This window comes from Macaca thibetana, chromosome 7 (assembly GCF_024542745.1).
Source record: "Macaca thibetana thibetana isolate TM-01 chromosome 7, ASM2454274v1, whole genome shotgun sequence".
Taxonomy (NCBI): domain Eukaryota; kingdom Metazoa; phylum Chordata; class Mammalia; order Primates; family Cercopithecidae; genus Macaca; species Macaca thibetana.
In genome coordinates this window covers 237096-261182 of record NC_065584.1, presented here as the reverse complement: position 1 = coordinate 261182, position 24087 = coordinate 237096, and the positions used below count along the sequence as shown (strand labels likewise).

The following is a 24087-nucleotide window of genomic DNA, read 5'->3' as shown; positions in this document are numbered from 1 at the left end:
GACATCTGTGAGCCCTCCCCTCTGAGAGCACAAGGAACTCTGGTTCTTCCCTGACAGGTCACACTTCTGAAACATGGCTGGACAATGACACGCAAGCCCAGAGTCCTTACCTACATATTTATCATTTCAGGTGCACCTGTGTCTGAAAGACTTTCTCCTTCATTGAATTGCATGAACATAACTTAGAGTTTGCGGTATTGCAACTTGGGCATTTGACGTTAGTTTGTTGAATTATATAATAAATAATCTATCTCCATGGATGTGGGTAACAGGAGAGTCATCACAAGTTGGGTGTGTTTTAACATCAGGACAAACCTGGGCTGTCTTGTTAGGACTGAACAAGTGAGCTGACCTGTGGGACAACAGAGGAAAAGAGACAGATCCAACTTCCAGAGCCAGGTGAGCTCCTGACCTACCAGGTGGTCTCTGGACATTTTGTTTAAACAGATCCAGAAAGACCGTCCTCACTTTAAGGAGAATTATGAACATTGAGGGAAATTGAGATAAATTTTTATTTACAGAGAATAATTCATAGGCTTGTAGACATCTATGTGGATGTGTACAGGATTGCTAGGATATGCTCATGCACAGAACAGAAGAAATAATTCTATTTCATGGAAAGAAAACCAAAGAGCTTCTGAATTGGTAGATATTATTTGCCACAAATGTGTCAGGTCAGTAGATCATGTTATGATGCTGGAGGTAACACTTCCCAACATTGTCCTGGAGACAAAATGCAAAAGAGTAAAGATTCAAGTGAGATTCCTTTGAAAAATATCAATAATGAACAGGCGAAAAGAAAGGACCCATTATGGAAAGAGTGGTAATGAAATGAAACAGTAAATTCCATGTGGAGGTGGCAGGGAAGTTCCATCTGAAAGCTCATTTTCACCTCTGTGGGTACGGAGCGCCCCCTGCAGCCCAGTTCCCACCGTGAAGGGAGGTTTCTGTCTGAGCTCTGAGTGAGCCGGAGTCATTGTGAGCCGTTCAGAAAAGCAGCCTGTTCCAGGGTGTGCGGAGTCCTCCTGAGTGAAGAGGTGCTGAATATACACACGTTTCACTGCCCTCATTGTGTTTTATTCTCCAGACTCTCTTGATGTCCAGATTTGAACATGTGGAGTATTGATGGAACTCGTCATGACTGGGAACTTTTCAGTGAAGAGGTAGGTAACATATTTGTGTAATTAAATTTGGATTGTGAAAATATTATTATCCAAAATGTCAAAGTCAGAACCTATTAATTTTTTCTTTTTTATATTTTACAGAGGAAGGGTTCTTTAGTTTCCCGGGCTGGACTGCAGTGTCATCTATTAATTTTATAGCATAAAAATGATCAGCCCAATTTATGTAGTCATGTTATCTCCATCAGGGATTTAGGTCCATGTGGCCTGTAACATAGCTCTAATCACAGAGGGAAGAGCATTGATTTGTCGAGTTGATGCTACTTTTTCAGAGGGGAATTTAAACAATCAACTCCTCACCTTACCCAGTCTATTTTCATAACTGTGCATGACCCTTGGAAATGCAGTCACCATTTCTTACATAATGGGAGTTAACTGTGCCATGAAGGTAACAAGAAGACGTGTAAATTTCAAGTCTGGGTAATAAACTGTTGAATTACAAAGCCTGGAGCCAATCACATTCTGGCATCTTGTTTAATTAGTTGTGAATTTGTTTTCAGTTGTTTAGTTCAAGTTCCCATAACTCACTTTCTGCTAAAATAGTCACATATGATAATCTTGAGATATTAAAATGAAAAAAATAACTAATTTCAAAATGAACCCAACTTCCAGGAGAGATGAAAATTCCTTTGTGGTGAAGGGTGTGAAGGGTGGAGACATGGTTGAATACTGAGGTTGTGTTCACAATTGTATTATTTTAATTAGGGAACTTCTGTACATCCCTTATATTTATTAGAAATTCCCTTTGAGAACCTTGATCTAACGTAATTCGTTGATGGATCACACAAAAACAATGAAGCTGAAGGTTATTGAGCAGGAATCGCATTACAACTTTAGCTTTCCTTTAGAACACATTCCTCTGCCTGATGTGGAATTAGCCCAGGTGCTCTGATGAGAGCTTGTCAATTAATCAAAGACCCGAAAATGGACACACACGTGTCTGGAACAGGGCATGGCTTTGGGATGCTTTGCAAACAAACTGGCTTCTGACATCTTCTGGAAAACCCATCAAAATGGCAAGTTAAGAATCTCTTAGGAGCACCCGTCTACCCCATGCTCTTAGCTAATATAAAAGTGGAAGTTGATGCAAAATGAGATAAGATGGAAATTAAAGAAACTGCTGCACCACTGCCTCAGTTCAGCACAGCTGCCTCCTCCCTCAGGGCTTCTGACTCTCTCAGGATGTGGGTTTCCACATTGTGTCTCTCATATAGTAATGCACGGCTGTGTCCTCAGCCTTTAGGCTGCTGATCTGCAGATATGTGGTGCTGACAGAGGTGTCCGTGGAGAAGACAAACCGTCCTATGAAGCCCTGGGCATACGTTGGGTTCCCAGTGTAGGTGATGATCCATCCCATTCACTCAAGCCCCTGTCCAGGGGCCTGTCATACCCAATACATACCATAGGTGGTGAAGCTCTAACCAGAAACCTTAAAGAAGACCTTCACCGAGGCCCTAGGCTTCTTCACCTCAGGCCCAGACTGCACCAGCTGCAACGGGAGTGGGCACCTGTGGAGAGGAGACAGGAGTGGGTGAAGTCTCACATGACTGGCCTGGTTTCCTCCTCAGCCCGGGGACTGGGGAGCCCCTGACCTGTTGCTGCTGCCACCAAGAAGAGGATGCTCTAGGTCCAGTCCATGGGGAGGAGCTATGATGTAGGGGCTTCTCCCAAGGAGGGGTGTGGTTGCTGGGTGATGCTCTCAGGGCACAGATATCTATATTCCCCTCGGTGATTTGCATATTCATGAAGGATGGTATTGAATAGCCCAATTCCTGACCCAGTATTAGAAAGAGTAAATACATGACACATGGACGACACAATTGTAGAAGCTGAGGGTTCAAGCAGTAATCCTGTTAGAGGCCATGCGTTCCCTACATATCCCTGAACTCTGTGTTGACAGAGCTTCCCCCACTGGAGAACAAGCTCCCCCAGGACACGCACCTCACTTTGAATCCACATTTGAATGAATCAGGGGCAACTTGAACCATTTGCAGACCTTAATATATGAATGCGTTATCTGGGAATGAGTGTGTTTGTCCAATAATTGCACTTATCTGTAAGAAAGGAGCTCTTCCCTGACCTTCAGCTGCTTACCATTAAGATATCTTTCAGAGCTTGAAATCACCATTGTAAAAGCGGTTCTCATTATAACATCCAGTTTGGTAAATGTTCACAATTGAATGGGATATTTATATAAACATCAGCAGTCCTTGTGAACATTGAAGCCATTGGGTAATTTTTTAACCCTTACTTTCCTCTCACCTTGCCCTCTTTTGCAGTCACCAATGTCTATTACTTTTATCTATGTACATGTGTATGCATTGCTTACATTACAAGAGAGAAAATGTATTTTATATTTTTTCTGAGTTGTTTTATTTGGGATAATGTCCTTCAACTCTATTCATGTTGCTATGAAAGGCACAATTTCACTTTTTGTGGCTGCATACTATTCCATGATTTACATATATCATATTTCATCTAATCATCCATTGATTGACACTTAGATAGGTTGCTTGATTTTTCTATTGAAAATGGTGTTGCAATAAACATAGGAGAGCAGGCAACATTTTCTGATATAAAAGTTTGCTTTTGGGAGGAATATGCCCACTGGGAGGGATTACTGGGACAAATGGTAATACTAACTTCAGTTCTTTGAAAAATCTCTGTATTGTTTTTCATAGAGCATGTGTAAAGCATTATTTTTCGTATGCTTCTCTGCCAGCACCTGCTGTTTTTCATTTGTAATAACAGCCATTCTGACTGGTGGAAGATGCCATATGATGTTGTTTCTAATTTACATTTATCAGATGATTGCTGATGCTGAGTATGTTTTCTTATTTGTGTCGGCCACTTCTGCGTCTTCTTTTGATAAATGTCTGTTTTTGTCTATTCTTTAATGAAGTTATTTGTAATTTTTAGTTGACTTATTTGAGTTACTTATAGATTTTATATATTAGCCTTTTGCAAGATGAATAGATTCCAAATAATTTTTACCATTTGCGGGTTGTCTGGTCACCATGTTTTCTGTGCGGAAGACCTTTAGTGCAATTAAATCCTGTTTTCTGCTTCTGTTTTTATTGCATTTGCTTTTGAAGTCAAGTCATATTTTATTTGCTTAGACCAATGTCCAGAGGACTGTTTTTAGATTTTGTTCAAGTATTTTTATAGTTTTAGTTTATAAATTTAAACACTGAATCCATATTCAGTTAATTTGCGTCCATGGTGATATGGAAGTCTCGCTTTATTCTTCCACATAAGGCCATCTAATTTTCTCAGCAGCACTTATTGAATAGAGGGTTGTTTCTCCAGTGTATATTTTTGTCAGTTTTTTCAAAGAGCATTTGGTTTTATATATTTGGTTTTCTTTCTGGACTCTCTATTTTTTTCTACCAGTATCATGCTATCTTTCTGATTACATTCGTGTAGTATAATTTGAGGTCAGTGAATGCAGTGCTTCTAGTTTTGGTCATTTTGCTTAGGATTGTTTTGCTATTCAGACTCTTTTTTGATTCTGTGTGAATTTTAGTATTGTTTTCTAAATATGTAATCAAATATACTGGTCATTTGATAAAAGTAGTGTTGAATCTGTATAATGCTTTGGACGGTGTGTTTGTCCCTTTTGCATTCCTATAAATTAATACCTGAGGCCAAGTGATTTACAAAGAAAAGAGGCTTATTTGGCTTACCGTTCTGAAGGCTGTGTGAGAAGCATGGCACCAGGATCTGCTTTACAATCACGGTGGAAGGCAAAGGGGGAGCAGGCTATGTCACATGGTGAGAGCTGGGACGTGAGTGGGGAGGAGGGTTGCCAGGCTGTTTTTAACAATCAGATCTCATAGTAGCTAAGACAGCAAGAATTCACTAAGTGCCATGGGGTGGTTCCCAAGGCATTCCTGAAGGATCTTTCCCCATGACCCAAAACCTCCCAGTCGGTCCTACCTCCAACATTGAGTATCACATTTCACCATGACATTTGGAAGGGAGAACATCTAAACTATATCATTGCAGTCTCGGGCCCAAAATTCTCATGTCCTTGCATTGCAAAATATAATCATCTTTTTTCAATAAACCCCAAAAGTCTTAACTTGGTCAGCCTCCAACTCAAATGTCTAAAGTCTCATCTGAGCCTTAAGGCGACTTCCTTCCATCTGTGAGCTTGCAAATTAAGAAAATGTGAAAGTTGTGTATTCCAAGGTGCAGTGACGGTGCAGGTGTTGGATCAATTATTCCAATCCAAAAGAGATAAACTGGCCAAAGGAATGGCCAACAGGCCCCCTACACACGTGAAACCCAGTAGGGCAGATATTAAATCTTAAAGCTACAAAATCATCTCTCTTAAATTCATGTAATTCAACCAGGGCACACTGGGACAAGGGTTGGCTCCCCAAAACCTCAGTCAGCCCATCGCTGTCGCTTTGCTGGGCGCAGTCCTTGGAGCTCCCTTCACGAGTGAGTCAAGTGCTGTAAGCTTTTCTAGGTTAAGGGTGCAGGGTGCACAAATAAATGAGTTCTGAATCAATGACGGGAAGGTTTTTTTCCATGTTGTCTATGAGTTTATGGTTTCAGGTATTATGTTCATCTTTAGTTGATTTTTATATGGTGTTAGAGAAGGCCTGATTTTATTTCTTTTTATATGGATGTGCAGTTTTTACACCATTATTGAAAATACTGTCCTTTCTCTACTGTGTGTCCTTGGCACACACCATCAGGAAGAGACATAATGGAGAAAATACATAAGATAAATACTCCTGATTAACATAAATCTAGAAGTCCTCAACAAAATACTAGCAAATAGAATCCAGAAACACTTTTAAATGTAATACAGCATGATCAAGTAGGCTTTACCCCTGGAAGGCAAGGTTCATTCAACATCCACAATTCAGTAACTGTGATTCACCATGTGAGCAGAATAAAAGCAAAAAACAGGATTATCTCAACAGATCCTGAGAAAGTGTTTCATAGGATCCAACATCCACTCATGACAAAAACCCTCAACAGACTAGCATCAAAAATACCTCAAAACAGGCCGGGCGCGGTGGCTCAAGCCTGTAATCCCAGCACTTTCGGAGGCTGCGACCGGGGGATCACGAGGTCAGGAGATCGAGACCATCCTGGCTAACATGGTGAAATCCCGTCTCTACTAAAAAATACAAAAAAACTAGCCGGGTGAGATGGCGGCGCCTGTAGTCCCAGCTACTCGGGAGGCTGAGGCAGGAGAATGGCCAAACCCGGGAGGTGGAGCTTGCAGTGAGCCGAGATCCGGCCACTGCACTCCAGCCTGGGCGACAGAGCGAGACTCCGTCTCAAAAAAAAAAACAAAAACCTCAAAATAATAAAAGCCATCTATGACAAATTCAGTCAACATCATGCTAAATGAGCAAAAGCTCAAATACCTTGAGAACTGGAACAAGAGACAGATGCTGTCTCTCACTACTCCTATTCAATATAACACTAGAAATCCTAGTCAGAGCAATCAGGCAAGAGCAAAAATGAAAGACAGCTGATGTGGTCTGGATTTGTGTCCCCACCCAAATCTCACATCAAACTGTAATTCCCAGTGTTGGAAGTGGGGCCTGGTGAAAGGTGATTCGATCATGAGGATGTGTTTTCCTCTCTCAAGCTGTTCTGGTGACAGAGCTCTCAGGAGATCTGGTTCCAAAGTGTGTGGCACCTCCACCTTGTCTCTTCTTCTGCCATCCAAATAATGCACAAATACATTACACTTAAAAGTTTCCTTGTGTTCCTCTGCAATTCCTCCTTCCCAATGATTTTCTTCCCCCATCATATTCTGAGTCACTCATTCACATTTAATACTTTAGTTTTGAGTTACATTAATTGATTATGTAGGAATTTTATAGTATGTGTTTTATTTGTGTGTCTTCTTGCTTGTCATAACTACTTGTGATGCAAAATGTTGAGCAACAACAATGTATTGATTCTAATGATGGATGTTATTACAATAAATTAGCATGCCATTACTGTTTATCTGTGTATCTTCTTGATATTTGTATCATTTCTAGTTTCTAAGTATTACGCACAGAGGTGCTACTCAGCTTGGAGATGTAGGCATCCCACAAAAATATATTATTATTCTTACAACAACAACTAAACTTACTGATCTGCAAATTAGCACATTTTCTTAAACACATCAGAGTTTTCACGTTATAAGACAAACAATGTATCTGAACTCTGAAGAGCTATAAGGACTTGCAGGGAAATAAACAGGAGCAGAAGATAATCTTTTCTGTGGCAGAGGCTGCCAAATGTCATTTAAGCTAGCACAAGATTGAAGTAGACATATTCATTGGATGGTTTCAATTCTGTGTGATAGTGAAGTTATTGTTTAAATTCTCAGAGTGTATACAGTTGAGGAATTCCTCCTGCTATTGAACCTTTTTCTTCAGTCCTGGGGACACATCACAAAATGCTCCAGCCTCTACCCCTTGGGACGGTGCAGTCTGGGAAAGCAAAACAGCAACTACAGCTGAAATGCATCCAGACACACCTCCCCATCACCACTCCCTTGCGAGAGAAATTATCTGCAGAGGTAAAGCCATCAAAACTGCTCTTCTACAGACACTGGAGAAACCAATAAGAACTGGGAGGGGACAGAGGAATGCACCAGATCCCTGTCCAGGCCCACCTCCCATCTTCCCTCAGGAGTGATAGCCTTTTTCAAAAGGTAAAGGCAGTAAAGAGGAAACTGAAGACATCACTATGGGAAGACATAGTGGCTGCTGAACGAACATATGAATAAAAATGAAGAGGCTGGGCCCGGTGCCTAACGCCTGTAATCCTAGCACTTTGGGAGGCTGAGGCGGGTGGATCACCTGAGGTAGGGAGTTCAAGACCAGCCTGACCAACATGGAGAAACCCCGTCTCTACTAAAAATACAAAATTAGCCTGGCGTGGTGGCACATGACTGTAATCCCAGCTACTCGGGAGGCTGAGGCAGGAGAATCGCTTGAACCCAGGAGGGGGAGATTGCAGTGAGCTGAGATGGTGAAACTGCACTCCAGGCTGGGCAAGACAAGGGAAACTCCAGCTCAAAAAAAAAAAAAAAAAGAAAAGAAAAGAATTGGCTGAATTTGGCTGAAAGGCCCTGGAAACCTAGCTACTTGCTACTCAGGAGGTTGAGGTGGGAAGATTGTATGAGCCAGGAATTTAAAATCACAGTCAGCTATGATCACACCACTGCAGTCCAACCTATGCAACAGAATTAGACCCCATCTCAAAAGAAAAAAAGAATTAATTAAGAATTTTACACAATTGTAAAACTACTCAAATAGAAGAAGTTAAACTGTGCATCCTCACATATCCTCTGGCACTTCTAATACTTTGAAGAAGACAGGTGACCTAAGACCTTCAGAATAAGCTGATGATCTCAAATCATGAAAAGCTTCCACACAAGACATTGGACCAGAATCCTTCTCCATATCTTCCTCCTACTCATTATTCTTTATTTATATTCAGTCTTCTCATTTTCTGCAGACCTGGCTGTTGTCCACCCATATTGGACTCTTGTCTCTTTTCTTACTCCCCATTTGCATACTTGCTATTTAGAGTAAGTCATCCGACTCTATGTTTAGGCCTGACTGCTGATAACTTAAGGCTCTTTCCTTCATCATCTATTTTTTCTTAAAGCATACAAGGTAAATCTACCTAGAAATCACAGGAGCTCCCTCATTTGATGCCAATTTGACCTTGAAACCCCACAAAACCCTTACTGGAGGTAGGATGCTCTCCGCCGCACCCCACAAAGCCATGATAAAAACCCCGAGCTAGTCTCCTTCCCTGCTCTACCAAGACACATTGGACCTTCATGAGAGACCTGCCCTGCTCTCAGCAGACTCCTCAAGGAGGCAGGTAACTAACATTTCCATACTCACTTGGTGTGAGTGTGTTGCATAATCAGACTCAACATCCACAGAACACTTTAGTCGAGATCTCTTGGCATTTGCATGGTGTCATCTACAACAGATGCTGGGAGCTCAGTGTCATGGCTCCTTCCAAAGGACATGCCTGCTCCCCGAGTTAACTCCAGGACACGGTTGGACGTGCCTCCTGGGGTTTGAGAAGCTCCTTTCTTGTACTGAAATCCTGTCATCATGTTCTTTTATTCTAGTGTTTCCCTAAAAGTATAGCGAGACCCAGGGTTCATTCATGTGCATATTCAGGAGTCTCTGAATTTTTATGTTTTTCATTTATCTCTAGCACCTTTTCTACCAAATTACATATTTTAAAATTTGCAATATTTTAAAGAGGTGAAATTAGCAAATAAGGATCTTTACATAAAGTGTACAATTTTTTTTTTTTTTTTTTTTTTTTTTTTTTTTTTTTTAGACGGAGTCTCGCTCTGCCGCCCAGGCTGGAGTGCAGTGGCCGGATCTCAGCTCACTGCAAGCTCCGCCTCCCGGGTTCATGCCATTCTCCTGCCTCAGCCTCCCAAGTAGCTGGGACTACAGGCGCCCGCCACCGCGCCCGGCTAGTTTTTTGTATTTTTTAGTAGAGACGGGGTTTCACCGTGTTAGCCAGGATGGTCTCGATCTCCTGACCTCGTGATCCGCCCGTCTCGGCCTCCCAAAGTGCTGGGATTACAGGCTTGAGCCACCGCGCCCGGCCAAAGTGTACAATTTTATAAATATTGACATAATCCTCACTTTTACTAACAGAGAAAAAATAAATTATCCTAGGAATTTCCTTTTGCTCTCCTGTAGTTTCTCCTTTCTACACCTTCTCTTCTTGTACCATGTCCACAGTTAACTACAGATGTTTTTATGCAACTTTAAGTTCATTTTTACTTTATAGGAATTATAGAAGTGGAATTGTATGTATACACTTGTATTTGTTTGCCTTATTTTTCTTATTCAGGTACTTGTTACTTTAAGCATGGTGTTGAGTGTGTCCAGCAGTACTTGATTGTAACAGTGGGTATTATTCCAGTAAATGAATTTTCCACAATTTGTTTACCAGTTAAGCTGCTGACTAACACTTGGATCGCTTTTGGTCTCTGGGTATAATAAACAAAGATGCTACTTAGCTTAGAGAAGTAACCAGCTGAGAAACACATGGTTCTTATTTTTACATAACATGAATAGCAGGCAAAGTGGAAAAGCTGCACATTAATCAGTGTGCTTCAATACATCAGATAATTAAAGTTGGGGAGCTCTGTGCATTTATCAGTTTGTGTGTTTTTGTGTGACAGAGAGAAAAGGGAGGTGAAGAGACTAAGAAAAAGAAAGAGACCGTACCTGTTTGGACCATAATGTATGAGGTACTCAAGTAAATACAGGGACTTAGTGCCTGATGGACAAGGTCCACATAAGATGGAGAGGACAACTTGATGCACCTCCATATGAGTATATATATTAGTATTTATATAAATGCCATTTTCTAGTCATATAAACACTCAGACACATTAGAAAAGATGTAGTGGAGGGGTCTGGTGGTGAAATATGATGGTAAAAACAACCCACATCTACAGCCCCTTTTCTGCCCTGTTGCACCTGCCCCGATGCTGAGCCTTGATCCTGCTCATCCTGACCCCTGACAATCATCCTAAGCCCCCGTACTGCCCGAGTGCCCCCTGCTGGACATATGTACCCCTGCAGGGAGGTTTGTGTCTAGGCTCACAATGAAGTCCCCGCCTTGTGTCTTTTCTTAAAAATGCATAGTGTGTGTTCACCGGACGCAGAGCTCAGCTGTAAGAACTGTTTCTTGGATGTGGATATGGAATCTTGAAAAGTGGGTTGTAATTTGTGCTCCCTTCACAACCCTCGCACCTGATCCACTCCTGTCCATCTTCTAGGGGCAGATACAATTCTAGAGGAAGCACTGGTTATGACGGGGACTCCAGAGACAGTGCACATGAGGGAGAGGGTCTCTGACGTTGTCTCAAGCCAGAAGTGTCATGAGAAACATAGTTGTTGATGTTAACGGGTTCTGGACAACACGGTGAAATTCCCAAATACACACATATTTTTTAGAATAAAGAGCTCATATTGTCCAAATTGTGAGTCTCCTAGAACAGTTCAGTAGATTTTGAGGTTAAATTAAAAAAAATTATCACGTTTCTTTTCTCAAACTTGCAACCAAATAAAATAGATAAACTGCTGTTAGAAAAATGAATATTGAATTATTACCTCTATGTGTGATAATGATGATTTTTAGAATAGGATTGACCTTTGATAACCTAAATACTGTCCTAATTCTGAGCCCACAATTAGACCTTAGCAGCAATCACACGGAGTGAAACACCTGACTCAGTGAAGCTGCACCTGGGGGTCTCTGCAGGCCCTGAGTGGTACAGGAACAGCTCCTCCCTCAGACTCAGAGTGAGGACAATTTCTGTTCTTTATTTGGGGAGGGGACGGTGATTGTGGGGAAAATACCAAAATTACTCTAATCAAGATCTCTGCACATGGGGAGAAACCAAAGAATATGAGAAACAACTGGTTTCAGTTTAGATCGAACAATTTCTCATGAGAAGGCAATACCATGTCTGCATCCTGCACAGAATTAAGAAACAATGAATTTGGGGTAAAGTTGAAAATTACAATTGTTTGCAGATTGTTAGTAATTATCTATGTCATCTGAGACAATGAAGTAAAATCCTGGTTTTTATATAAAAATCCACAAACAGTGTGCTGGCCCTGAGAATGCACCTCTCATCCCTCCATCAGGGAGCCCAATAGCCCAGGCCGCCAGCTGTTGCCCTGCACTCTAACATCCATCACAGGTTGTGTGCCAAAGACACCCAATCTGGGAGCCCCTCCCAGACAGTGATGGTGCCTGGTGGAGACACTAAGGCATGGCTGCTGCTGGGACACATGGGAGATCCCTGATGGACAACTGTGCTGTGGGAGGCACCGATGGCCTTGCTAGACTTAACTTGGGCGACAGGATCATTAGGGAAGCTCCATCAAACTCCCACCCTTCTCCAGCACTACTTGTGAGTCTGGCATTGTGGGGTGGCAGTGTCTACAGACTCACACGGCCACTTATGCATTTTATGCCTCCAATATTTACCTCTGTTTTTAGAGCATATGAGAATGTTTCCTCTTTTAAATTGGTTTTCTAATCCAGGGACCTCCTGGTGGGCACAGAACATAAATGTACAGAGGCTCAGAGGGGAAATGTTAGAAGCAGAGGAAACCATAGACACTGAAGGAAAGCAGCCCTTGCTCTCTCTCCATCTGCACCTGCCCTGGGGCTGCACCTGTTTTGTGAGTGCTGAGTGTCCCCTTCAGCCCACACTCCTTTCTTCTTTTTGCAGGAAGTTTTGCGTCTGGACTCACACTGATGTTTCCTCACTTGGGACCTTATGTACAGCCATACATGGCCATGTCCTCATCTCTCAGACTATTCTTTGCAGATACAGCGAGTTCTTAGAATTGTCGTTGGAGATTGAGAATCTGCCCTTCACAGAGTCTGCATGGTGTATCTGACTTCCATCGTATTTTACATCTATTGCTCACTCCAGCCCCTTCCCTGGAGACTGGTGAACCCAGCTCATTCAGTAGCTACTGCAGGCGAATCCAGAGGCTACACAGGAGAGTCTCAGGAACTTTCCAGGTTGTCTCAGGTCCTCTGTGGACTCAATCAGCTGCACCTCACACTGAACCCCTGAAAATACACACACATCCTGGTCAGAAACTGCCAAACATATCCACTGTTTCTCTCACTCATATCCACTCATTCTCACTCTAGTTCTCTATGAGTTACCTTTTAAAATACCAACAACAAAAATTCGTCTACCTCAAACCACATAGTGAGTCCTCTGCATTCAGTCCTGATTATCAAATGGAAACCCCTGGGAAGGCCAGGGCTGTGGCTCTTCATCTAGAACTGCAGGGCCAGCAGTGGGCTTGTTTTCACCAGGAGAGGGAGGGCCCTGTTTTCATGCCTCCTCCTCTGTAGCAAGCTGCAGTGTGGGACGCTTAGGAAGAGGGCAGTGCCCAGAGCAGATTTCAGCTCCTGGATGAGTTTAGTGGCAATGGTAGCATTTGAAAAAATGTTACTTATTATTTGACTGTGACATAAAACTCACTTAACAATTCTGATTTCAGCATATGACTTTCAAAGAGGGAACAATTCAATTGATGACACAAATAAAGATATGGTGAGAAGCATTAGAATATATATATTTTTAATCACTAAGGAATAATGGGCCATGCAGGAACTTGTAGGAAAGTTCCTAATAATCAGTGAAACTTCATTTGTAAGAGGAAAATGTGCTTTCCTCCTTTCTTTTCTGGCAGAAGAATGTGAGGAAGCAGAACCACAGATATCAAAGAAAGAGGAGCCCTGGGGAAGCGGAGGTGCTGGTGAGGAGGGAGAGCACTGAGCAGATGAGGAAGCCCCGCCCTCCCTGCACCTGCTCCTGACCCGGCCTCCTGCTCTGTGGGCCCCGCGCGCCCCCTGCTGGTCCTGAGCGGCACCTGCGCCCGCCCCCTCCGCCTCCCTGCAGGGAGGTTTGTGTCTGGGCTCACACTCACCTCCCCTCACTGTGTCTCTCGCACAGTAATACACGGCCGTGTCCGCGGCGGTCACAGAGCTCAGCTTCAGGGAGAACTGGTTCTTGGACGTGTCTTTTGAAATGGTGACTCGATTCTTGAGGGACGGGTTGTAGTTGGTGCTACCACCACCACCATAGATATACCCAATCCACTCCAGCCCCTTCCCTGGGGCCTGGCGGATCCAGCTCCAGTCATAAGCACTGCTGATGGAGCCACCAGAGACAGCGCAGGTGAGGGACAGGGTCTCCGAAGGCTTCACCACTCCTGGGCCCGACTCCTGCAGCTGCACCTGGGACAGGACCCCTGTGAACAGAGAGACCCACAGTGAGCCCTGGGATCAGAGACAGCCTCCCATGTCGTCATATCTGCATCCCCGAGACACTCACATCTGGGAGCTGCCACCAGGAGGAGGAAGAACCACAGGTGCTTCATGTTCTTGCACAGGATGTCCGTGACTCTCAGAGAACATTTCCCATGTGAGCTGGACCCTGAATTTAAGGAAATGTCTGGTGGTTTCCTGTGGGTCCCTAAGTGAGGATTTGCATGTGGGTGGTGCCTTTGTATGGAGAAGTGAAAAGGGATGAGGGAGGCCCCAGGCTTTGGGGCTCACCCTGAGAGGAGGATGCTGGCTGTGCCCTCTGAGAACTCAGTTCTCTTCCTGGGGCCTCCCCTCACCAAGCCCAGAGTCCTCTTCTTCCAGGTAGGGAGATGTGCTCAAGGAGCTGGTCTGGGAGATGAGTGTGATCATGGATCAGGGATAGATTTTGGAACAGGTTCAATTCTGTTCTACCCGTGAAGATTTATATGAAACCAACCAAACATCCAGGTTATCTAAATTGTCAAATCTCCATTCAAAGCATTAGGGCAGCAGCTAAATATATTCATCACAATGAATTTATACAAACCTACATCCATGCCATGTTTATTGTAATTCAGAATATCCATCATGGTTACAGGGAATATATCTGTCCCGGAGAGTGCGTTATAAAAAAAAAAAAAAAACTCTGAGACCTTCCCTTTTGTGAGCTTTTGAAATCTGGGATTCTGTCTGCAATCTCAGGAGAAGGTAGTGGGACGTATCTCCAACCGTCTCAATGTGTGATGCTGAGAATGTGGCCTGACCATTACACACTTCTGTGTGAATAGATGTAGATGGGGGATCACAGTGACAATTTCGATCAAAAACTATAATAGGTCAGCACAGGAGCATAGTCTCATCATCAAGATTAGTGCAATTGCCTTTCCTGGGATCAAGAGAGGACATCTGTGAGCCCTCCCCTCTGAGAGCACAAGGAACTCTGGTTCTTCCCTGACAGGTCACACTTCTGAAACATGGCTGGACAATGACACTCAAGCCCAGAGTCCTTACCTACATATTTACATCATTTCAGGTGCACCTGTGTCTGAAAGACTTTCTCCTTCATTGAATTGCATGAACATACCTTAGAGTTTGCGGTATTGCAGCTTGGGCATTTGACATTAGTTTGTTGAATTATATAATAAATAATCTATCTCCATCAGATAAATTTTTATTTACAGAGAATAATTCATAGGCTTATAGACATCTATGTAGGTGTGTACAGGATTGCTAGGATATGCTCATACACAGAACAGAATAAATAATTATATTTCATGGAAAGAAAACCATTGAACTCATAGAGTTGGAGAGTAGAAGGATGGTTCTCTGAGGCTGTGGGGGATAACGGGGGAGATGTGAAAAAAGTGTAGGCTGTTAATGAGTACAAAATGAATTTAGAAAGAATGAATGAGACCATCAGCTGATAGCACAACAAAGTGAGTATAGTCAATAATAATTTAAGTTTTACAGTTTAACTAACTAAAAGAGTGTAATTGGAGTTCTTGAAACACCAAAGACAAATGCTTCAGGGAACAGGTACTCCATTTACTATGATGAGATTATTACACATCACATGCCTATATCAAAGTATCACCTATACCTCATAATTACATAGACTTACAATATATTCACAATAAACTATAAGTAATTTTTTTGAAAAAGCATAAACACTTTTACTACCATCACAGCTGGGTCTTACCTGCAAGCACCAGTCCTGTTCTGATGTTGATGGGTAAAATCTAATACAAAATCTGCTATCACAAGTGTATAACACTTGACAGTGAACTTAACCTGCAAGGATAAGTGGTTTATCTCTGTCCAGCTTTGTCCCTCTCTCAGGAAATGAGCAGAGAACTCAGGCCCCTATGCTTTCCACAGGCCAGTCCATTGCCTGAGGTAGTAGAACGCTTCTCTCTCTACACAGATATGAAACATGTACTCATCTTCTTCTGCCATAGTTAGCTCATCTCTGTAAGGACCACCTACTAACTTGAAGGTTGAACTGCACAATGCAATACAAAATCTGCTGACACAAATGCATACCACTGGGAAATTAGAAACGCTTCCTTATGCCTCCACTGTCTGAGCCCTGATGCCTCCACTATCTGAGCCCTGCAGGAGGCAGTGAGCCTGCTCACAGGCCCAGTATCATTACTACAAACATCATTTCAGAAAGCCACGAAATAAAGGCTGTCTATAGGCAAGGAACTCTTACAGAGTCTTTACCATTGAGAAAACCAAGAATCAAAATCAAAAGACCCACACAATATACATTGTGTTTGTATTCTAAAGGGGAAAATAGTTTTCATTAAAACTAAACTAAATTCAAAAATCATGGGAAGAGAGAATTTATCCTATGAGAAAGAAACAGAGAAACAGAGTGTTACAACACCCCCTGCCAAATTGTATTAACTCTCCAGCAATAAGACTCTACACAAAATGATATATTTGAAATCTCAGTTAAAGAATTAAAAACACTGATTTTTAAAAACCTCAATGAAATCCAATCGAAAGTTGGGAACAAACACACAAAAATCAGAACACCAATTTAGGAGTTACTTAAGAGGTTGATTTTTTAAAATGAACTCTGGAAATAAAAAAATATCAAATTAATTACAATTTACAGCTTAAAATTTTAACAATGGACTATATTAAATTTGGGGAAAGCATCACAGCTTAAAGACAGGTATTTCAATTTAACCCAGTAAGATAAATAAAGAAAAAAATTAAAAATAAACCCATTGGAAAGTAGAGGTTTATGTCAAACAACTGAACCACCGAGTCATAGATTTTCCTGATAAATAAAAAAGTAAATACTTTGGAGAACTTATTTGAGGAAATAATTGAAAAACAATTCCTAGTCTTTCTAGAGATTTACACATACAGATAAAAGAGGCCCATAAAACTCCAGAACATTGCATTGGAAAACAGAAGTCACCATTATCTATAAGTGTCAGAGTATCTAAAGTCAATAGGAAGAAAATAATTCTAAAATTAATAAAAGTTTCTGATAACCTATAAGAAATCTTACTACACGAATGGTGTATTTATCAGCATAAACCTGATCAGATAGAAGAGATTGGAGTCCTGATTTCAAACTTCTTAAATTAAAAAATGTGTCAAGAATACTTTTTCTACACTGCTAGACAAAGCTTCATAAATGAAGGAGAAATAAAGCATGTCTCAGACAAACAAATACTATGGGAACTCATCAATGCTAGACCAGACATACAGGAAGTCATACATTTCATAGAGAAGGAAAAAATAGTCAAGATATGGAGAACATGTATTTTTTCCAATCAGATGTCACCAAATTTTGTACACAGTATTATAACCTGTGTCACTAGTATAAATTACTAATATTTTGTGTAATATTACAACTGAGAACAATTTTAAAAGAAAAAAAGTATATTTGAGAGCACATGAACTAAACTGAATGTATTTTCAATTTTGGTCCAACTATTACACCTCTAATAATACCCTGGTTTTGAGTGGGGTTTTGGAAAAATATATATATTTTTAAAATTTATTTATTTATTTTATTTATTATTATTATTATACTTTAAGTTCTAGGGTACATGTGCATAACGTGCAGGTTTGTTACACATGTATACTTGTGCCATGTTGCTGTGCTGCACCCATCAACTCGTCAGCACCCATCAACTCGTCATTTACATCAGGTATAACTCCCAATGCAATCCCTCCCCCCTCCCCCCTCCCCCCTTCCCACTCCCCATTATAGGCCCCAGTGTGTGATGTTCCCCTTCCCAAGTCCAAGTGATCTCATTGTTCAGTTCCCACCTAGGAGTGAGAACATGCGGTGTTTGGTTTTCTGTTCTTGTGATAGTTTGGTAAGAATGATGGTTTCCAGCTGCATCCATGTCCCTACAAAGGACACAAACTCATCCTTTTTTATGGCTACATAGTATTCCATGGTGTATATGTGCCACATTTTCTTAATCCATTCTGTCACTGATGGACATTTGGGTTGATTCCAAGTCTTTGCTATTGTGAATAGTGCCGCTATAAACATACGTGTGCATGTGTCTTTATAGCAGCATGATTTATAATCCTTTGGGTATATACCCAGTAATGGGATGGCTGGGTCATATGGTACATCTAGTTCTAGATCCTTGAGGAATCGCCATACTGTTTTCCATAATGGTTGAACTAGTTTACAATCCCACCAACAGTGTAAAAGTGTTCCTATTTCTCCACATCCTCTCCAGCACCTGTTGTTTCCTGACTTTTTAATGATCGCCATTCTAACTGGTGTGAGATGGTATCTCATTGTGGTTTTGATTTGCATTTCTCTGATGGCCAGTGATGATGAGCATTTTTTCATATGTCTGTTGGCTGTATGAATGTCTTCTTTTGAGAAGTGTCTGTTCATATCCTTTGCCCACTTTTTGATGGGGCTGTTTTTTTTTTCTTGTAAATTTGTTTGAGTTCTTTGTAGGTTCTGGATATTAGCCCTTTGTCAGATGAGTAGATTACAAAAATTTTCTCCCATTCTGTAGGTTGCCTGTTCACTCTGATGGTAGTTTCTTTTGCTGTGCAGAAGCTCTTTAGTTTAATTAGATCCCATTTGTCAATTTTGGCTTTTGCTGCCATTGCTTTTGGTGTTTTAGACATGAAGTCTTTGTCCATGCCTACTGGCAAACTGGATTCAGCAGCACATCAAAAAGCTTATCCACCATGATCAAGTGGGCTTCATCCCTGGGATGCAAGGCTGGTTCAACATTCGCAAATCAATAAACATAATCCAGCATATAAACAGAACCAAAGACAAGAACCACATGATTATCTCAATAGATGCAGAAAAGGGTTTTGACAAAATTCAACAGCCCTTCATGCTAAAAACGCTCAATAAATTCGGTATTGATGGAACGTACCTCAAAATAATAAGAGCTATTTATGACAAACCCACAGCCAATATCATACTGAATGGGCAAAAACTGGAAAAATTCCCTTTGAAAACTGGCACAAGACAGGGATGCCCTCTCTCACCACTCCTATTCAACATAGTGTTGGAAGTTCTGGATAGGGCAATCAGGCAAGAGAAAGAAATAAAGGGTATTCATTTAGGAAAAGAAGAAGTCAAATTGTCCCTCTTTGCAGATGACATGATTGTATATTTAGAAAATCCCATTGTCTCAGCCCAAAATCTCCTTAAGCTGATAAGAAACTTCAGCAAAGTCTCAGGATACAAAATTAATGTGCAAAAATCGCAAGCATTCGTATACACCAGTAACAGACAAACAGAGAGCCAAATCATGAATGAACTTCCATTCACAATTGCTTCAAAGAGAATAAAATACCTAGGAATCCAACTTACAAGGGATGTAAAGGACCTCTTCAAGGAGAACTACAAACCACTGCTCAGTGAAATAAAAGAGGACACAAACAAATGGAAGAACATACCATGCTCATGGATAGGAAGAATCAATATCGTGAAAATGGCCATACTGCCTAAGGTAATTTATAGATTCAATGCCATCCCCATCAAGCTACCAATGAGTTTCTTCACAGAATTGGAAAAAACTGCTTTAAAGTTCATATAGAACCAAAAAAGAGCCCGCATCTCCAAGACAATCCTAAGTCAAAAGAACAAAGCTGGAGGCATCACGCTACCTGACTTCAAACTATACTACAAGTCTACAGTAACCAAAACAGCATGGTACTGGTACCAAAACAGAGATATAGACCAATGGAACAGAACAGAGTCCTCAGAAATTATACCACACATCTACAGCCATCTGATCTTTGACAAACCTGAGAGAAACAAGAAATGGGGAAAGGATTCCCTATTTAATAAATGGTGCTGGGAAAATTGGGTAGCCATAAGTAGAAAGCTGAAACTGGATCCTTTCCTTACTCCTTATACAAAAATTAATTCAAGATGGATTAGAGACTTAAATGTTAGACCTAATACCATAAAAACCCTAGAGGAAAACCTAGGTAGTACCATTCAGGACATAGGCATGGGCAAAGACTTCATGTCTTTTTTTTTTTTTTTTTTTTTTTTTTTGAGACGAAATTTCACTCTTGTTGCCCAGGCTGGAGTGCAATGGCACGATCTCCACTGACCGCAACCTCCACCTCCCAGTTTCAAGCGATTCTCCTGCCTTAGCCTCCCGAGTAGCTGGGATAAAAGGCATGCACCAGCACGCCCGGCTAATATTTTTTTGGTAAGAGTAGAGGCGGGGTTTCTTCAGCCATGGTGAGGCTGGTCTCAAACTCCTGACCTCAGGTGATCTGTCTGCCTCAGTCTTCTCAAGTGCTGGGATTACAGGCATGAGCCACACAAATATTTATTAAGCATTTACTTTGTGCCAGGCATTATGCTAGGCGACCTCACTGTGTGCTGTTCCCACACAACGATCATCTGCTCAGAAATTAAAACCAAGAAAAGGAACATTGTCGCAACCATACAAACTGGGGGCCAGGGGGTAATATCTTGGATGCCAGAAATTCCCAGGCCAGAAAATGCACCAACCAGAAACCTGTTTTACGTCTTTTGATAAGTCTCCCCTAAACAGTTGTTTTAAAGCCTCTCGATGTTGACGGAGAGGAATGTTCTCTCTATGCTCCCCAGGGCTGGCGCCTGGTGGACATTCAAATAATCTGAATGCCATTTGATAAAAGGAGCCTGATGGCTTGGTGTAAAGAATATAAATATTTGGATTAGAAAATGCTTTTTTTCAATTCAGATGATTGCAAAAACCTTTATGAAAGATGTAAACATGGCTGGCCTGACTGTGTAAATGTTTAAGGGAAACCTAGTTCTGGATTCTTGAGTCAGAATCTTCCAGTTGTCCACAACCTCACAAGGCCAGAGAAGCAAGTGGAAATTTCTGTTTTTGTTTTGTTTTGTTTGTTTCGAAACGGAGTCGGTCTCTGTCGCCAAGGCTGGAGGGGACAGTGGTGTGATCCTGGCTCACTGCAACCTCCGCCTCCTGGTTCAAGTGATTCCCCTGCATCAGTATCCCAAGTAGCTGGGACTACAGGTGCATGCCACCATGCCCCACTAGTTTTTGTATTTTAGTACAGATGGGGTTTCACCATGTAAGCCAAAATGGTCTGAGTCTCCTGACCTAGTGATCCGCCCACCTCAGCCTCCGAAAGTGCTGGGATTACAGGCGTGAGACACCGTGCCTGGCCGAGAGGAGATTTCTGTTCTGGAAAGGGGTGAGTGGACAGCACAACTGGTTTGGAAACAGGACAAACTATCCCTCCATTTATAGAAGCAACACACACAGGGAACGTCCTAGCGCCATCTGGTCTCACACAAACGCTTGGGACTCACCGGCGGGGCCTGGGCCTTGGCCATCCCTGGTTGTCTGTGCCCGGCTTGGGAGGCCTGGGCGGAAGCCATGCAGATCCCGGATCTTCCTGTCCAGCACCTCCAGGAAGCTCTTCACCTCCACCTCCAGGTGGCGCTGTCGGGATTTGTTCTCCTCAGCGTCTGCCTTTAGGGAACGCGCTTTGTCTTCCTGGTTTTGATCCTCTCTCTACCGCCTCCATCTTCTCAGAGACGCCATCTCACTCTGACCTGAGCTGAGGTGTGAGTTCACTTTGTTTTCGGAGATCTTCCAGCTCTGCATCCTTTCCTCGAAGCTCGGCCTCCAGCTCCAACATCCTCCTCCTCAGCTGCGTGTTCTTCTCCTTCTCTCTGTGGATGTCACGGCCTCTTCCTCTGCTCCACGCTGGCCGCCGACTCCTGCAGCGCCGTGGGCAGCCGGGCGTCGCTCTCCCGCCGGGCCTGCAGCTCCATCTCCCGCCTCTTCCCGTGGGCAGCGCCCTGCATCGAGGCCGCCTTCAGCTTGTGGTTCCCAGACTGCAGGTGCCTGCCGGCTGCAGCGGCATGAGAGGCCTTTCCATCGTCCGTCCCGTTGACACTGGATGCCGGAGTAGAAGATGGGGCTCCACGCCCCGGTTCTCGGGGGTGATCACTCGAGGGCTCTATGTTCTCCTGGGTCTTGTTTTTGCCTATCTTGGCCGCTTCTTCCACCTCCCGGAATTTCTCTGCAAACTTTGTCAGCTGCTACTCAGTGAAAATCCCCAAACCAAACGCCGTGTTGGCTTTGCTGTCGGCCCACTGCCCAGACGTCTGTGACGTGTTGTTGAAGGTCATACTTGGTGCGATTGTGCTGTTTATGGTCACCTTGGCTCCGTCCACACTGACGATCCCATAACTGTTCCTTGTGACATCACAGAAGCAGGAAACGGTGACCGCCTGTGGCTCGCAGGCATCCAGTTCTTCTTGGTGTTGGGGTCAGTCTGGAAGACCCGCGCTCCGGGGTGAAGATGGGCTGTTCTCCCATCACCAGCGCTGCTCAGGCAGCCTCTCCCACCCGGCCTCTGGTGCTCGCTCTCCGCCCGCTGTGCATCCGCTCCCTGCGCAGCACATGTGGCGGCCCCTGTGCGCCTGGCTCAGCCCTGGTGCCACTCCATTCCGCCAGGTGGGCTGGGCGGGGGCTCTGGAAAGAATCATTCTAAGAATTAAATTAAAAGAATAATCTGTAATAAGGAGACATCAGAATTCCATCTCAGAAAAAAAATGGAAGTTATGTAATACATACAAAGTCCTGAGAAGAAACCTTGAAGCACAGGAAGGTCTCATGTATAGTAGGTTGTAATATGTTTATTGCTAAAATTACTACCTGTATGTTGTTTTGAAAAATCGAAGCAAAGCTTAATGAAATTGTTTTGTGCTTATCTAGTACAACAGCCTGTTAAGAAAACTGAAGAGCCCTGTAATCATGAGGAGGAGACCTAATCCGCGAGAGAGGCTCTAGTTCCTGTGTGGACACACACGTTTGCCGGCTTCTGCCCATCTAGGAGCTGCTTCCTGAAGCCTTCAGGAGGCAGGAGGGTAAATGAGTTTCTGAGGACAATCTAATCACATTCTGACTAGGAGAAAACATTAATGACCTAGGACGGATTAGAAAATACGTAGTTAAAACTTCATTGAAAATTGAGACATTTTGGTTGTATATATTTATAGGGAATAAAGCTATGTCATGATTTATGAATGCAAATCAGAATAATTGAATCGAGCTAATTGACATATATATCGCCTCAGATCCTTATTTCTGTGTGTGTATGTGACAAGGGCATTTGAAATTTGTTCCTGGCTATTTCAAAAAGACCAATACACTATGTTTAAGTTTACAAATAGACATCAGTTTATGTAAACTATAGAGGATGATTGAAAGGAGTTATGGATTACTATAATTTATATTAAGTTAATCATTAAGTTTCATTTTTTAGGACATATTTTATAATTATTATATATTTTTTATTTTATTATAATATTAAATATAAAGATTACATATGTATACATAACTTCGTGTATTTACACATATGTCTATAGATATAAATTAATGTCCCTGTAGCTACGTAATAGGTGATATCAACAGATGTTAACAGAACTCCAAAAGAACAAGTGCAATTAGGAAGAATTATTCTTTGAAGGTACGTATTTTTAAAAAATACACTTATATATAAATTTTAAAATACTAAAACACAATTCCCAATTAAAAATAACATGATAAATAACCATAGTGAAATATCACAACCTAATAAGACTCTAGAGTCCTGCAAAAATAAGCCCGTATCCTGCAGCTGAGAAAGGAAACCTCCCTGCATGGCCCTGCAGGGAGGTTTGTGTCTGGGCTCACACTATACTCCCCTCACTGTGTCTCTGGTACAATACAAGGCCGTGTCCTTGGTTTTCAGGCTGTTCATTTGCAGATGAAGCGTGTTCTTGGCGTTATCTCTGGAGATGGTGAATCGGCCCTTCTGGGGTCTGTGAGATATGTACTACCCCCATTAGGATTAACTTGTCCAACCCACTCCAGCCCATTCCCTGGAGCCTGGTGGACACAGTTCATGTAGTAGCTACTGAAAGTGAATCGAGAACCTGCACAGGAGAGTTTCTGGGACCCCCCAGGCTTTGCCAAGTCTCCCCCAGACTCCACCAGCTGCACCTCACACCGGACACCTGCAAACACAGAGACACCCT

General features: G+C 42.4%; 3 pseudogenes across 2 annotated transcripts in view; all 3 read right to left on the bottom strand.

The window, feature by feature from the left end:
- Nucleotides 1-24087, bottom strand: part of LOC126958583 (immunoglobulin heavy variable 4-28-like) — a 220212-nt pseudogene that overhangs the window by 2669 nt on the left and 193456 nt on the right. The window lies entirely within an intron of this gene.
- Nucleotides 674-14210, bottom strand: LOC126958593 (immunoglobulin heavy variable 4-59-like; annotated as a pseudogene). The gene is made up of 3 exons (XR_007727234.1): nucleotides 14086-14210; nucleotides 13679-14002; nucleotides 674-723 (listed from the first exon to the last, which is right to left on the bottom strand). The product of XR_007727234.1 is annotated as an immunoglobulin heavy variable 4-59-like (transcript).
- LOC126958577 (homer protein homolog 2-like) lies at nucleotides 21541-22384 on the bottom strand (annotated as a pseudogene).